Below are 17,366 nucleotides of genomic sequence, written 5' to 3' on the forward strand. Positions count from 1 at the left end.
TGTGGTTTACTGCTATTGTTCAAACCCATTTACCATTTATGCATCAGTGGAATACGTTTTTTTTCACATGACGTGTGTGTATTGTTGTATGCAAATTAGGTTGGTTACAAATTGACCTTTTTCACATTTACGGGTTTCTCAGCAGCGGAAGTTGGGTAAACTTCTATAGCAGTGAATGGGAGACTACCACAAATATATATTTTTTTAATTCTCATTTGCTCAAACAGCAAAAGAAAAACTCAACGATAGTGTTTTCACTACTTTCAACAAAATGAAAAATAGTCTGATAACGGCATTCAAAAGAGAGAATGATGTCAAATTTACCGTGACTTCCATAGACGCTGTATAAGAAACACCCTCGCGTTAGCGTTAAGTATTTTTTTGTAATTTGATGCGAAGGTAATATTATATAAAGTATAGTGTTATAAACCTACATACATTAAAAAAAAAAGAAACCGAGTGTCTTCATGTTTCATTTTTTTCATTAATCATTACTTGGATCACATTCATGTTTGTCTGTGGGTTTTGCAACTATTCAATTAATAACCTGACAGCGATGACATGTAAAATTCCCGTTTTTCATTAAGGGGCGTGGTCATACAGTCAGTTTGGGTATGACTTGATCATAAATTTGAGAGCCAATCAGGACCGATTGATGTACTGTATGCAGGTCCAAAACATCTATAAATCTAATTTTTTTATCTTTGTGTTTGTATTTCTCAGTGTATGCGGTTTGTCTGGAGAAGAAATCTTCTCATCTCTGTCAGGTAAGCAACGAAACACACTTCTGCACTGAGTTCTTCTCTTTCCATCCCTGTGCAGTTGAGTGCTCTCTTTCCTCTTCTCTACTAAACACTGTCAGTCAAACCCCAGCAAACGTTGAGCCGTCAGTCAGACACTCCCTCACGTATATTTCTAACCACACACGCTCTCCTGTCTAGCACACGCTCTCTAATGACTCGTAGTGCATTCACGGGCACCTCAGGGCTGATTCTCTTGCTCGCCGATGACCCTTGTTTTGTCTTCAGACTGTTGCTTGGATACAGGGGCCGAAGAGGTGGCCCTGACCGACGGGGAAATGAAATGGCCAGTGCTAATGGCTATCAGGAGAAAAGCCTTAAAGCCTCAGGGGCTCAATCTAATGATTGTAAACAACTTTCTCACAAAGAGGAAAATCATTTCCTTACCACAAACCCTTCCACTATTCCAAGTCATAAAACAAGCAGAAATAAGGTTATAGACTGAATCTGTCTCAGCCGAATCATGTTTATTATGGGGGTGAGCTGGAGAAGTCATGTAGGTTGGAATTGGTTATTAAAAGTGAAATTAATGCTTTTTTGCTACAATATGCATTTGGAGAAAACAAATACATATTTCTTCTTAATGGCCTAATAAGGTCATTATATAGATTTTAGCATTTTTTTCTTGAATTTAGCTTGCAATCAATTGCAATCAAAGTTTCTTGCAACAAAAACAGTTTTAATTTAGTTTTACACAACCATTTTTAACCCTCTGACGCAACTTTGAATACAGTAAAAGGTATTTTTGGGGAAAGAGTTTGAGTTATGAATATTATAAGAGTACATTAGACTCTTAGGAAAACAGTAAAGTTCTGTTTTCAATGATAAAGTATGTCCTCTTTAATTTGCTTTTTAACATTCAACATATATTTCTTCTTGAGTCTCTCAATAGAGACACACACACACACCCTTTGGACAAATAGGGTCTGTTTCTGGGTATATTCATTAAATCTGTCCAATACACAAACACACATTCTTGTTTTTACAGTCATTTCACGTTTTTCTTTTTTCCCTTTTTTGTTCCGTAGACTACTTTTAAAAACAGGAGAGTTTTGTTGCCTTAATGCAGTGGATGAAATGATGGAACGTGTAAGGCGATTCAGCCTCATGCTGAATTTGTTATGTTGTTTTTTCTCACTTTCTCTCCCGTCATATCTCCCTGTCTCTCTCTCTGTTCTTCACACATACACTGACACATCTGAGCCAAATGACTGATGATGAAATGATGATAATGATGAGAAATTAAAACACTTCCGCCTTACCGTTTGTCCGTAAATCGGTGTGAATAGAAATGTGAGAATTACAGAAAGGATGATCTCCATTTAAGTCTGCATTTATAAACATTGTGTAGGTTGGTTTATCTGATTTGCTGTATAAGATGTTGATTTTGTTATCAACTCTTTTATTTACATTTATTCGGATGCTTTTATAATAAGTGACATACAGAAGAGGAAGCATTTAACATTTTGCTTTAAGAGATATTGTTTCAATGGCAATTCAATGTGTAATTCCAGCACAGCTACTTTACTCTATCTTCCCCTGAAGATCACTACAGATGTGAGCTTGTGTACACAGCTGTCTGAACCCCAATTACCATAATTACATATACTGTATGAGGTGCAGTTACTGTTCAACTGTACAACAACCAGTGTAAATGGATGTGAAAATACAAGCTATTTGTTTTAATTTCATCTTTTAAGATAACACATTTATTTATGGCTAAACAAATCTGTGGCTGTATTTTAGATACCATTAAAGCCATTATACTGAAATGAGATAACCTCAGCTCTGCATTTTTTATATACATGTATTTGTCATTTGGCTTTGCAGAAAAAGGGAGGGATTGGAGAAAAACATCTATTTTGTCTTACAGAAAAAAATAAAAACAAATTCTTAACATTTCAGATAAATACAGTATATACAGTATATATATCAATAATTAGTTTTTATGATTTAAGGAATATTGAATTCAGTTTGTTTTTCTTATTCCATTGACCATTTTTTATTCATTTCATTGCCTTGGAATCTTCAAATGTTTTTGCTTTTGACTTTGTAGATAAAAACTATTTGACCTTTTTTGTTTTCTTAAAATGTAAAAAAATAAAAATAAAATCTTAAAAATGTACACAATGTAGAGAAAAAAATATCACATAATTTAAAAAAGTTGTCACAGAATGTAATGTGAATAACTGAAGTTTGCCTGGAATTTTGGCAAAATTGTCAGAGAGAACCTTATAATTCCAAGCCGACGATTTGCTATAAATGTACTATTGAAATACATGTATTTATGTCATTTTCAATATAAAAACTCAAGTAAATTAATATTTTTTAAAGACATTTTTCATTTATGTGCCCACCAGACAAAAATATTTAACATTGAAATATTCATTTTTTTGCAGTAAAGTTTGTGTTGCTCATGCAGTCAGATTAGTTTAAGGAGCACGTTCTGAAGTTCTGTGTTTCCCCAAAAGGCAAACCATCTGTTCATTCAGATCCCGGCATAATTGTCCTCCTCTTGTTCCTCTGTGGCATCTCAAGCATAGATGTAGATCGAGCGGGTGGGTTTAACTAAAAAAGGAAGCAATCACTTCACCCGTTTGCTCATATTCATCCTCCCCTTCTGTCTTATTAAACATCCGACCATCTGTTAATATTGATTCTTTGTTAAAGCAATACACCCCCTGACATTAATTGAGTGTGAATAATCCGAATAATCCAACGTGTTCCCTTTTTGTAATACATACAGTTGCACGTCACGCTGTACTCTGTGTTCTCAGATACGATAATTCCTATCGGATCTCTGCGGGGTTATATAAATTTCATAATCTCTTTCATAGTTTATGAACGCTGGCAGGAGGTCGGCCGGATGCCCCATGGGCTCTTCTCAAACACAGGTTATGAAAATCCAAAGGCAACTGGAGGTTTTACAAAGAATAAAGGGAAAACAGACATTTGCAAATTAAATCAGTGTGTTTTGTAGTTGGACTTTGTGTAGAGAGTTTCAATGGAAAATATTTAAGCTGAAGAAACTTTCTATCTGTAACCTATTACCTTAAAGGCTTCAGATTCCTTCCCAAACTTAAAGCAAACTTTGCTTGTTCTGCACTTTTGAACATGTTTTGAGGACACCGTGTCCTAGTCAGGCATGAGGCAAGTTTCCAGCAAACCAGCCAATGAGAGCATGTTTGATGTTGTAACATGAAGTTACAGTATGTAGAGCAGGTTTTTGTACTAATAAAATTTAATTGTGGATGAGACTGCTGTGTTGTGAAGAAATCGAGCGGACAAACAAAATATTTTGTTGCGGTACAAATTAGAATTAGCCTAGAGTGAACATGATCATTTACACACAGCAAAATCACCAGTGTTAAAAAAGGTCAAATTAACTCTCACAGTGTATATACAGTATAATCCACACTTCGATAGTGTGGATTATATATACACTGTGAGTGTTAATTTGACCTTTTTAACACTGGCGATTTTGCTGTGCATGTTTACATTTACATTTATTCATTTAGTCGATGATTTTATCCAAATGACTTACAAATAAGAGAGTGTTTGTTTAATATGCTACAAAGCTATGTATACATGTTGGACTACCCAGCAGCTGGGGTGCCAGAAAAAATAACATGTAAAAATAACATTTGTTGTAAAGTAAAATTATATGTTTTTCATGTCATTTTACATCCGACTTATAAATTTGCCGTATTTCAAAAATATGTTAAATAAAACGGTGAATTTCCGTAAAATGACAGCTTTTTACAGTGCAGTTAGGGTAAGATAACCAAGCTATTCGTTGATTTAGCTACAACAGGTGTGTTTTTATGTGTTATCGCTTTCCGTTTTATTGTCTTGTGTCTGGTTAGAACAAGCATGTGTCTGTTCTTCACAGAAGTACGCAGAAAAAAGTTAATGGAAAAGTGAAAAATGAAGAGGAAGTGGTAGGAAATCAACAGAATGACAGGAAGTTCACTGAGACCTTGTGGCACACCCTGGCAAACACATCTTTTAAAAGAGTTAAGATTGTTCTGTAGTTATTCCTGTCTTTGTTTTCTTTCACGTGTATGAAAAGTGTCCTTTGCTGCAATAAGAAAAGTGACCTTCCCTTTAAACCACAGGGAGATGAAAACAATAGCCAGACTTTTCATTTCTGACCTTGTTTATAGATGAAAGTGCCAAAGCACTGTTTATTTGGGGGAGGGGTCAAATGGCAAATTGGCTCAAACTTTTATGGGTTGACTGCTTTAGCACGGGTTTATGAAGGTTAAATGTTTCTTTCGTCCAAAATATTTCTAAGAGGTGTTTTAATTGGTTCATTTGTCTTTAGACTTAACCTGACTTGAATAGAGGAATGTGTTTCTTCTGTAAATTTCTCGTCTAACAAAACTCAGCTAATTAATGAACTCTTCCCCCCCCCTCATTATAGGATCTGTCTTTATTTTGATTGTTTGATCTCTATTTGCCGGTTCTGCTTACATCTGCTGAAATTCTCCTAAATCATTTAAAAAGAAAACCTTGTCGATCCTGACACAATAACACAGACTCCTCTTGCTATCCTTTTACTGTTTCTATTTTTTCTGTATGTATTGTCTATATGTTTTTATTTATATAGCTTCGTGCACTGTGTTAGGCAAACTGAGGCCAGTTCTATGGCACTTGCGCATTGCTGCCCTTTTGTTGCACTGATTGTTTCCATTGTTATGCCTCATTTGTAAGTCGCTTCGGATAAAAGCGTCTGCTAAATGACTAAATGTAAATGTAAATGATCCTCCACATTTACTGCTGATGAGAGAGAGCAACACAATTTAATGATTCTAAGAAATGACACATCATTTAAAATAATCTTTATTATTTATTTTAATTAATATATAATTAATATTACTTTATTAGTTTTTTTCACTCAATTTGACAAGCATATTAGGTGACTGGTGATTGTCTTTTTTTTAATAATCCCACACTGCTAGTTTAGTGGTTAAGTCCATTTATCATCTTCCCAGGAAGCACTGGGGTATAAATAAAACATTAACTTGTTTGAAGTTCATGACATTTTGTTAGAATTGCGGTGGTAGCAGACTGTGACAACTTTTACTCTCACTTAATAAATGAGAAATCATTATTTACTCACTCTCACAAGGATAAAGGTGAGTGAGGATGTTACTATAAGGTTTTAAGATGTTAGTCCTTTACATTCTGCCTCCTGTGCTCCACAAAAGAATAAGTGATAAATAAGTGAATGGATTCAGTTCAAAAAGCCTTGTAAACTGTTGCCTTCATTTCCACAAGCATCTAACTTTACAGTGTGTGTGTGTGTGGTGCGTGGTGCGTGTGTGTGTGTGTGTGTGTGTGTGTGTGTGTGTGTGTGTGTGTGTGCGTGTGCGCGTGTGTGCGTGCGTGTGTGTGTGTGTGTGTGTGTGTGTGAGAGAGAGTCAATAAGTGTGTCATTGATTTTGTCACCTAGTTCAATGTGATTGATTTGACAATGAAAGACAGTAAGCTTTGTCAATAAAAGGCCACACACTGTTCCAGAAATGCCTTCGTTGTGACATCCTAGATGATCACTATGAATCTGTTCTTTCACAAATGATTCTGAATCGGCCATGTAAAACGCTGAAATGCTTCAAATAATCTTAAAAATCTCATTAAAAGGTGTGTGCTTCAATGTCTGAAATTACTTTGTAGACAAAAATATAACTGTGCCAACATTGCAATTTCTTTATTAGATAGATGAAATAGATGAAAACCTCTTCAATACCTCAAGAAGCTGAATGATAAAATGCCAAGAGAACCCATTTGCTAATTCTAGTCAAAGGGGTGTCAGTTTTGAAGATACTAAAAGGCAACGTTTTGGTTTGTTTTAGATGCTTTTATTTGAACCATAATTCCCACTGTTACAATAAGTTATTTGTATTATAATACAGATATTGCTCTACAAGTGTTTACAAACTTGACTGGTACAGTATACTGTACACTGGATATTGACCAATCAGCATCAAAGAAACTGGTATGACTGTGTTGGTACTTGATGCTGATGGTCAATATCCAGTCTACTGCAGCACCTATAGGCTATGCACCCTTACAACTCACCTAAAGAGATAATTTCTTTTTGATACATTGTTACAGAAATGTCTACTAATTCTGCTTAGTTAAAATTTTCTATGGAGTTGTTGTTAGTTTAGCTGCAGTTTTTGACTAACCTGCTCTTTTTGACACTTTTACTATAAGGTTTTAAAATTGAACATTGCTTCTGTTCTCTGCTAGTTAACCAAGTTCAGAGCAAGAACACCAAACCCCCAGTGACTCCATAACAGCAGTCATCTTACACACACTCTGATATTCTTCCTACTGAATCACTTAAAGACATCTGGCAGAGTATGACAAGGGGGTCAGGGTAGGACCTGGAGCCATATGACCAGTCCAAGAACCCGTGTGTGTGTGTGTCTCATTCTGTGTGTGTGCTGGGCCAATTAAGAGCAGAATATTTAATACATTCTGTCCAGACTGTTCAACACTAACAATCTCGTATTGACTTTACACCCCAAGGTTATAGCGCAAGAGTATAAAAGTGAAAGAACAAAGACGTGGGGAAGTTAGAGATGGTTACATGAGCTCACAATATGCACTGTGTTGTTAAGGTACTAAATATAAACCTTTCAAATGTCTATGATTGTGTGGGTGAGTATGAGTGTTTCGCTCGCAGGCAAATGTACCGCAAACCCATTCTCTCCCGCTGATAACATAATTGTTTTAATAGATTTAAGTAGTGATAAAGGGTCTCAACTCAGGGCTAATGAAGTAGCACGGAACTCCACTTAAGTGCCTGTAATTTGCTATGCTTGTTGCGGAAAGTGCTAACCTCTTCAGAAGAGAGATCATTCTTATTCACTGTGTATGTGCTACTGTACCCGCCTGTGTTTGTTTGTGTGTGTACGTGTGAGTTGGGGGGCGGAAAGGTAATTGGCAAGCGCCTACATAAATCAATTAGCACGTGTTGTTGTAAGTGTTCCTTCAAGCTTTGCTGGTTTTTATGTTAGGGCGGAGGGGCCGAATATGACTGCTTAAAAATATAGCTGAATTTCGAAATAACATTAAAATAGCACAATAATCATATATATGAGTGATTCTATAATTGCGGGTACATTTGTCATTTGAAAATGTAAAGATGGGAACTTTTTTTTCCAAACACAACGTCTTGGTTACGTATGTTACTTCAGTTCCCTGATGGAGGGAACGAGACGTTGTGTCGAACCGACAGAATGGGGTTTGATCGTGAGAACCTATCAACTCTGATTGTACTTTTAAAAAGCCGATGAACTTGGAGAATGGCATGGCATGCCAGTATAAAAAGAAGATGACGTGCCCATTCATTTGTGAGAGGCATTCTCGGTTGCTGCAGCGGATGGCGAAGTGTTGTGGCACGAAGGACACAACGTCTCGTTCCCTCCATCAGGGAACTAAGGTTACATACGTAACCAAGACGTTTCCTTTCTGTCGGTCTCTCGACGTTGTGTCAAACCGACAGAATGGGGTTCCTATACGAAACACCACGGCGCTGCGTCACAACTTCCAGCGGAGCGACACTGACTGGCCTGGGTGAGTCACAAGTGAGCGTAACCGCGAATCGTAACCTTCCAGTGGTGTAGTAAGGCATCAATTGCGTGAATCACGATGAGAGGCTCTTACTAACGGCCGTACAGGCGGTGACCTTTGCTACTCTAGGGGCACCGTAAGGAACACAGGGAAGCGCTACCCCCTCGCCTGAGGGGGGAACGCTACGGAGACCACATCTTCCGGAGATAATACATGGAATACCTACACTGTCTCACCAGTGGGGAGATCTCATGGGAGTAGTTGTGCAGGGCCCCAACCAGGGGTGCACAGAAGCTGTGGAGTCCACCGAGGGGAGGTCACAGTATCACCGACAGGGGAACCAAAAGTGAGGAAACGTCAGACGGGACTACCTAAGGAGGGGGAGTCACTACGTGTGGAGCACTAGCTCAGGTATAGGGGTTCACCTCGTGTGGGACTGCCGAGTGCTGCCTGACGAGGGTCAGACAGTGCAGCATTGACTGTCATGCAGGCATGCTGTCATGGTAACAGAGTCCAGTTCCATACCGAGATAAGAGGTGCTCTGCGCAGGGGAGAGCTTGCTCTTGTCCCAGTTGACCTGTAGGCCCAATCGGTCTATGTGCCGGAGCACAAGGTCCCTGTGTGTATACAACAGATCTCGCGAGTGAGCCAAGATAAGCCAGTCATTGAGATAGTTGAGGATATGCACGCCCTGCTCCCTGAGGGGAGTGAGAGCAGCCTCCGCGACCTTGGTAAAGGCATGGGGAGACAGGCCTGACCGAAGGGCAGGACCTTGTACTGGTATGCTCGACCCTCGAAGGCAAACCAAAGAAACGGTTTGTGCCTTCGGAGAATCGAGACATGAAAGTACGCGTCCTTCAGGTTGATAGCCACAAACCAACCCTGATGTCGGACAGACGTCAGGATGCGATTCTGCGTTAACATTCTGAACGGGAGCCTGTGAAGGGTCTTGTTCAGAGTGCGCAGGTCCAGGATGGGGCGCAGCCCCCCACCTTTCTTGGGGACGATGAAGACATCTCGGCCAGAGGGACGGGCTCGATCGCTCCTTTCACCAGAAGGGTATTCACCTTGACTCGAAGCACGGGAGCATTCTCGCCTCGCTCCGTGGTGCAGACAAGTGCACGCTGTGAGAAATTTATCTCTTTTAGGAAATTTGCTCTAATAGACACCTTCGGCTCGCTACCGAAACGCCCAGGGGAAATCATACACACCAGGACGAATCCGCTGCTCTGCGTCGTAGAATCCAGTGGATAATCAGGAGATAATGCGCTCAGCATTTAAGCTTAGCAGGTTCCGAAGAACAAAAAGTGAATGAATGGGTACACCATCTTACTTTTATACCCGTATGTAAGGGGCGGAGACTGGCATGCCATGCCATTCGCCAAGTTCATTGGCCTTTTAAAAGTACAATCAGAGATTATAGGTTCTGAAGATCAAACCCCATTCTGTCTGTTTGACACAACGTCGAGAGACCGACAGATAGGGAACTATCACCTTACATAACACCCTTAAAGGCATAGTTCACCTAAAAATGAAAATTCTGTCATCATTTACTCACCCTCTTGTCATTTCAAGCCTGTCTGACTTTCTTTCTTCTGCAGAACACAAAAGATATTTTGTGAGAATATTGGAACAACAGTGGTATAGTGGTATGACTTGCATTGGTTTTGTGTCCATACAGTACAGGGCTCTAGACTAACATTTGAGAGAGGTGGTACTGGTGCTACCAAGTTATTCAAGTCATGGGTTGAGGTAAGAAAAAAGAATCACTATAACTTCATTCAAATATGTTTAATACATTAATAAATCAAGTAGAAATTATCATTGTTTATGATTTGATTATTTTATTATATATGTAAACTCTCTTTCAACTCTTTACTAATCTTTTTTAAGCTACTTTCTTCCTTTATTTGTTGTGAACAACTCATATAAGAGAACACAATTCCTTTAATATCAGTCCTTTGTTGTTTGATGATCATTATAAACAGAAATCTTTATTATGCTGCTGCCCCTTTAAGAGCTTGCGCACTATACTGTAATACACATGCGTTTTGTTTCCCAACTGTTTGTTCACGAAACGGACTACCTTTACAAGGATTCTTGTTAATATGGGAATTTTGACGTAATTTTGTGTTTATATGTCCGTTTTAGAGTAAGAAGGCGTGAAAGAGAACTCAGTTTAGTATTTTGTGCTCAGACTCCCTGCGTGGGCTCGCGCATATCTCAAACAACCTGCGAGACCTGAAGGCTTTTAGTGATTATTCTTCATGAAAGCTGCATTGATACACATTTGGCTTTTATCAGTAGCGACAAATAAAGTAAGATTTAACGTGATGTGTAACGTTAACATTTTGTATGCTTTGCAGTATTGTTAGAGAGCTTTACACAATAGTATAGTGCTTAAAGTTTAAACGCATGTTTCCTGCATTAGCTTCACATGCACATACAGTATGCACAATACATGCAACACATTTCGTTATCTTTGGTGTTTTGTACCTCAGCTGGGGAAATTCTTATATTCTGCGACCAGAATATAGAAAAACATTTCGCACTGGCAGTTAAAATAGTCGCAAAATGCGACCATTTGGTCGCAGTCTATAGACCCTGCTGTAGAAGTGAATGGGTTATTGTTCTCTGTTGTTTGGTTACCAACATTCTTCAAAATATCTTTTTTTGTGTTCAGTGGAAGAAAGACATGGCTGTCTTTTTTAGGTGATGCACAGTGATACAAATAGTAGCCTCACAGTGACTAAACCACGGCTGTTGACCCATCAGCATCAATGACCAGAATAATCTGTTTCATGTGAACTGTTTTATTAATATTTCATCATGATGTTGTTTTCACAGAGCAGACTTCTTTAATATGCGATGCTAAAAATACAGCTTCAGTTACACACACACTCACACACTTCCCATTAGTGAGCTAAGCAATTGAAGGTGGACTCTGCTTGCTGCTTTGAGATCAGTTAACATTTCATCTCTTTGTGTCGTTTGCGTCAGTGCTTTCATCTCGCCATTCATTTTTCATCGCAGCTCCCGCTCTCCATCTTAACCGGGATTATCGACAGATGGATGGATGAAGCGCTGAAAGAATTTACGGACAGGCAAAGAGTGTGTGCATGTTTCAGCTTTGAGTATAATTGCACAGAATGAGAACAAGAAACAGATATACAGACAAAAAACATCTCAGGAAAATGATGTGTGAAGGGAGATGTTTGAAATGTTCACTGGCTTATATCTTGAACGGATACTTCACCCAAAAATGAAAATTTTGTCATCATTTACTCACCTTCGAGTTGTTCCAAATCTGTATAAATGTCTTTGTTCTGATGAACACAGAAAAAGATATTTGGAAATAATGCTTATAACCAAAAAGATCTCAACCCATTGACTCCCATAGTATGAAAAAATACTTTATTGTTTTCATCAGAACAAAGACATTTATACAGATTTGGAACAACTCGAAGGTGAGTTAATGATGACAGAATTTTCATTTTTGGGTGAAGTATCCCTTTAAAGGAATAGTTCACGTAATAAGAAAGTCAATGACATGAATGGATAATGTATGGATGGATGTGTCTACATTGTCCATGCTGACTGAGACACATATGGTATTGAGAAAAAGTGACGGCAAATTACTCTGATAGGCTGTTCAAAAACTGAGGCCTTTAAATGACTATTTGAAGTGCTCTTTTGCCGTCCAGGAGAAAGTGATTCTGAAATCTAAGCGCTGAACTGACCCGAAGCATAACAGCACGGTAGAGAATGAGCTGTAATTATTGCTGGGCAATTTGCCGTGGTTAATGTGGGCCCCGGGCACACAGGAGAGGGGGATGATGGGTAACAGGATGTGATCATGGCTTTGTATCATGCAGAGGTCGTGATGGAGGCAATGGCTGAATCACAGGTTGAGAGTGAGATTTCTATGTGTGTGCACCTGTTAACCTTATTATGCTGTCGAATAACATCTGTGTCTCTGTCCTGCTTCTTGCATAGTTAGTCCTGAAAGTTTAGATCTAGATCAAGAGATCACTGCAACTAAAGAGGGTCAGAACAATTTCCACAACTGCTTAAAGACGACATGTCTATTTCCGGATACCTCTAGTTCCAACAAATGGGAAAGTGCCAATATAGCAAGCATGCACCAGACTTTATGCAGATTGTTTTCTGCACTGTTTAGGATCTCGCTCTGTTCAGCAATATCTTTCCATCTTCTATGCTACACTGCTTCTGATTCTCTCTCTCTCTCTCGCTCACCCTGCAGACTCTGATATAATTACACAATCTGTCCTGCCAGAGTGGGGCATTATTTTCAGGTAATAGCTACCTGATAGTGCTGAAAAAGAGAAAGAGAAATGTGTGTGTGTGTGTGTGTGTGTGTGTGTGTGCGTGCGTGCGTGCGTGTGCTTGTGCGTGTGCGTGTGCGTGTGCGTGTGCGTGTGTGTGTGTGTGTGTGTGTGTGTGTGTGTGTGTGTGTGTGTGTGTGTTTATAAGGAGTCAGTGAGGCGAGTTCATGCAATATCGGTGCATGGTGGACTAAAATAGTTTGTCTCTGAGGAACCATACACACACAATATCATATGATCCCATACTGAATACCCTTACTCACAAACTAACCTGTACTGTAAGCTATTAATGGCCAGATTTAGGCTACTAAACAGGGCAAAATAGCACGATAGCTCACTTTCAAAAAAGCGCGGGTGATTTACTAACAAGGCGCACATTAAAACACAGGCGCAATATCTCATTAACATAATGACCATCGCAATCTACTAAGAACAGCGCAATTTAATGCAGGGTTTAAGACGTGCTTTTATGGGCGTTAAATAAAGAAGCAACTACCAGTACAATGACGAGCGCAAACCTTAGTAAATCACGTTGTGTGATTCATTTAAATACTCTCCTCCCATAAAGTTTGCATCCGAAGAGGAAACTACTACAAATGCTTATAAGGTGAGTTACAAAAACGCAACCAAAAGAGGCATTTGCGCTGCCGCAAGCTGTTAGTAAATCTTTTGTTCGAAATTATGTCATAGTGGTTCGTTCTTCAATTTTGTTCGAACTATATCATCACCTTCATGTCTTTGATATAGTTAGTACTTGTTATTTCTGAATTGAAGGATCTGGCCATTTCTTTTTTGTGAGTTTAAAACACCACTTCACAGAGACTGCCACTTTACTACACACTGGTTTATTTTTGTGGCTGCGCTGATATCAGATCTACCCGCCCCTAAATTTTCACGTTAAAACGTAAAGTAAGAAGTATGTTTTTTTGGTCATTTTGGTTAGATATTGCAAAGTAGATACTGAAACCACTCAAAAATAATTGTGAACGGTGTGCTACGTGTAACTCGGAATCCAGCGTGCAGACTCTGGGGTAAAATGCTCAGAAATGTCAGTACAAATCAGTTTGTTTGTATATGTTGATGTTCATGTCTCGTTTAAGGCTTTTGTTTTTGCGTGTTGTACAGCATGACAGGTCTCCCTCAAGGTTTATTGTGTTCTTGCATGCCCAAGTGACCCTGTACACACACACAAACACACTGTATGTGTCAGCTCTGTTTGGTTTCTCTTGCCTCTCAATGATGTATAGTCATAGTATTCCACATACATGGCACAGTTGCATACACATTTGAGTTATATATAAGCTTATTTACAATGGGCTAGGTGCACGAAGCCACCATATTAGATTTTCAATCAGCTATTGTGGACAGGCTTATTTCCGGTCGTATAACACTGTATGTGAAAATAAGGATTTTTACATAAAAAGAAGAAACTGATATATCAGTGATATGACAGAAAATCCTCTGTACATTTCTGAGTACCTCGTTAAGCCAACACAACTCAATATAACAGCAAAAAATGCTGATGATGTTTTATACCATTCCATGCAACTCCCCATGTTTCTCCCCATATCACCATCTTCTTTAAGCAAAACAACAATAAACTCGTATTCACTATTCACACTGCTAGTAGATAAGTTTTATGTCTTTGATTTAACTCATTGTTACAAGTTCCATATGATGAAAGTCAGACGGATGGAATACTCTGCGTTTTGGGCACGAGTGAAACTCATTGTCGGACAGCACCAGCATCACTTACAGGTGAGGGATAATCGTGCAGTGTTCTTTGCGATGAGTTCCCGTGATTTGTGTCTTTGTCGTGTCGTACTTGCGGTGAAAGAGAAATTAATACAGTCATGATCATGTGGCATTTGTAATCCATTCATCGCGCAGTCAGGCGGGAACAGCTCCCGGTGTGGAGTGTGTAGCGGTTTCACATCGAAAGAGGAAATAAATCCTAATTCCTGCTTTTCTTAGTCCCCCAACTGTCAGAACAAAATCATCTCTGTGGAAATGTACAATATATGCTGGTTTATGTATACGGATTTTGGTTAACCAAGCTTTTTTCTGTTATATCGAGTTGTGTTGGCTTAACGAGGTACTCGGCCATGTAAAGAGGTTTTTCTGTTATATCACTGATGTTTCAGTTTCTTATTTTTATCTAAAAAAACGCCCATATTTGATGGCCCAGAATCCATATTTTCCCATACAGTGTTATACGACCAGAAATAATCCTGCCCACACTCGCTGATCGAAAATCTAATATGGCGGCTTCGTGCAACTAGCCAAAAGTCTAAAAACATATTCCTTGTGAACCTGGAACTTAACCTAAAAATTGTAGGATGTTGAAAAATGTATAATAAATAAATCACATACAGTTATATTAAATATATTACATATTAAGGGTAGTATTTTTATTAGTGCTATCAAATCGATGAATTGCAATTAGTCTATTCTAAAATACATTTAATTTTTTAATTTTAAGACATATATGTAATAGATTTATACATAATGTAAATTATATTTATATATATATACTGTATTTATGTAAATATTTGTTATATATACAAATGAATGTGTGTACTTTTATATATACATTTAAACATACATGCCACACACATGTATTATAAAATCCGAACGTTTATTTTGGAATCGGTGAATCGTAATTTATAGAGCAATAAATGAATAGCACTAATTTTTATTAGAATCTTAGTTAATCTAGTAAATATTTAAGAATATACCTTTCACAAATGTTTTGTGTTTATTAGGCTGTTTTAAATGCAATTTTGTCTCTATGATGTTGTTTAAACCAATACACTCACACATTGAGAACTAAAGGATTTTTATGCAGTAATCCTGTCTATCACTTCACTCCTGGCTCACAGGACTATAAAGTGACTCGGTTTAGTTGAACTGATCCCAGAGCTGTGGGATTTCTTAATTCTGTCTGTGTTTGTACTGAAGAACTGCTCTGACTGCAGTGTGTGGTTTCCTGGGAACATTTTCAGACACTTCACAGGATAAAAGGATCTGACCAGCTCTGCTGATGGTTCTTTGATGTCTGCCTTTGTTCTGCCCGGTGTGTGTGTGTGTTTGATGTGGATGTGATTTCTGTGAGAGTCTTTTATTGCACAGAATAGGTAGAAAGCAGTAGATTAGAACAGTGTGTGTGCAGTTGTGTGCGTGCACTGTAGTGTGTATTAGCGACTTATGTTAGTTTGAAATTGATCTGTTTTCATTTTCCACCAAGGGCACAGCTGCGATTTTGGAAAATTGAAGCTAGTTCAAACTAGAATACTCTGTGAGGGGTCAGATTGATTTGTTCAAAGTATATATCATTGATTTGAAGTTTTTTTGCTGCTTTTTTATTTATGTAGATAGTATAGTAAAAGACGGACAATGATGGTAATGTGACCAAGGAGACCAGACTTGTTTTGTGTGGTTGGAAATGTTTTTAGTTACTTGCAGGGCTCGAAATTAACTTTTTTCCTTGGTAGCACTGGTGCTCCCAACTTCAAGTGTTAGGAGCACCAGCAAAAATTTAGGATCACCCACCCGAACATTAATACCATGGTTTGTCTGAATAGTCAAAAACAAAATAGTAACAATTTTACCATAAAAACATACATGTGGTGTCTGCCGTGTTTTACATTATCACGTCTTCATGATTTCCTGAAATCATATTTTTTATCATAAAAACCACAAACACCTAGCATGTTATATGCTTAAATTAGATATGTGAGAGGAAAGAGATTATATCACACTGTCAATCCTCCTTCCTCTACTGACTAAACCCTCATTTATCATCATAGCATACAGAGAAACATTTAAAACTATAAACACATCATGTCATATGCTTATATTGAGCATATGTGAGGGAAACACGATCGCCTTTTGAAGAGCTTTGCTTGTGAATGTATTTTATAACGTAATGCAAACTCTACCTGTGTTACAGTCAGCTGCTGTTCAGCCGCGCGCACTCCCATCGCAACACGAACTTGCGTAAATAAGTACCGCTCATGCGCATGTTTACATAGAAAAACTATTATAAAGTAGTGCCGTGGAGTAGGGCTGTGTTCAGAATATCGATACGGCGATATATCGTCATGAGCTCCTAACGATGCGCGCATCGATACATCTGCCTCCCCCCGATTCTGCAGCACCTTTGAAATTAGCCAAGCCAATTATTATGCAAAAAATATTGTGTAACAATTATTAGTGTTGTAAAGGATCTGATCGGAGTTTATACGTGTTCCGTACCAATCGCCCCTAAGGACTGTGCAAGTCTGTGACCCGCGGATTAACTGCAAAGCTTCACCATCAAGTGAAAGTTTAAGAGCGCGCTCTCTTACCTTCTCTCTGCATCCATGAGCGTAGTATACATGAAAGTGCATTCTCGTATCATTCACTTAAACGGTTGCGTTTAAGGCAAAGTGCAAAGTTAGTGTCGTGTAGCCGTTAATTCAACACACACACGACACAGCACTGCTTCTGCCTTATTCACTATAAAACTATTGCACAAGATTAAAATCAATGAAACTCCCACAGCTGGAAGGATGTAGTGACGCGCCGCAGTAAATGTGCATGTAATAGAAATTGAAGAGAAAAGACCTGCTTAAATTTTACAGCATCTTTA

At 38.5% G+C, this 17,366-nt stretch overlaps 1 protein-coding gene across 5 annotated transcripts in view; it reads left to right on the plus strand.

The window, feature by feature from the left end:
* Positions 1–17,366, plus strand: part of sulf2b (sulfatase 2b) — a 146,120-nt gene that overhangs the window by 51,758 nt on the left and 76,996 nt on the right. For 3 of the 5 annotated variants that reach the window (XM_057320241.1, XM_057320240.1, XM_057320243.1), the window contains one exon: positions 724–767. The exons of the other annotated variants lie outside the window; for them this stretch is intronic. The gene's annotated coding sequence lies outside the window, so the exon portion shown is untranslated. The remainder of the gene's footprint in view (positions 1–723; positions 768–17,366) is intronic. 5 annotated transcript variants of the gene reach the window in all.

The sequence above is a fragment of the Triplophysa rosa genome, linkage group LG21, assembly GCF_024868665.1.
Source record: "Triplophysa rosa linkage group LG21, Trosa_1v2, whole genome shotgun sequence".
Classification (NCBI taxonomy): Eukaryota; Metazoa; Chordata; class Actinopteri; order Cypriniformes; family Nemacheilidae; genus Triplophysa; species Triplophysa rosa.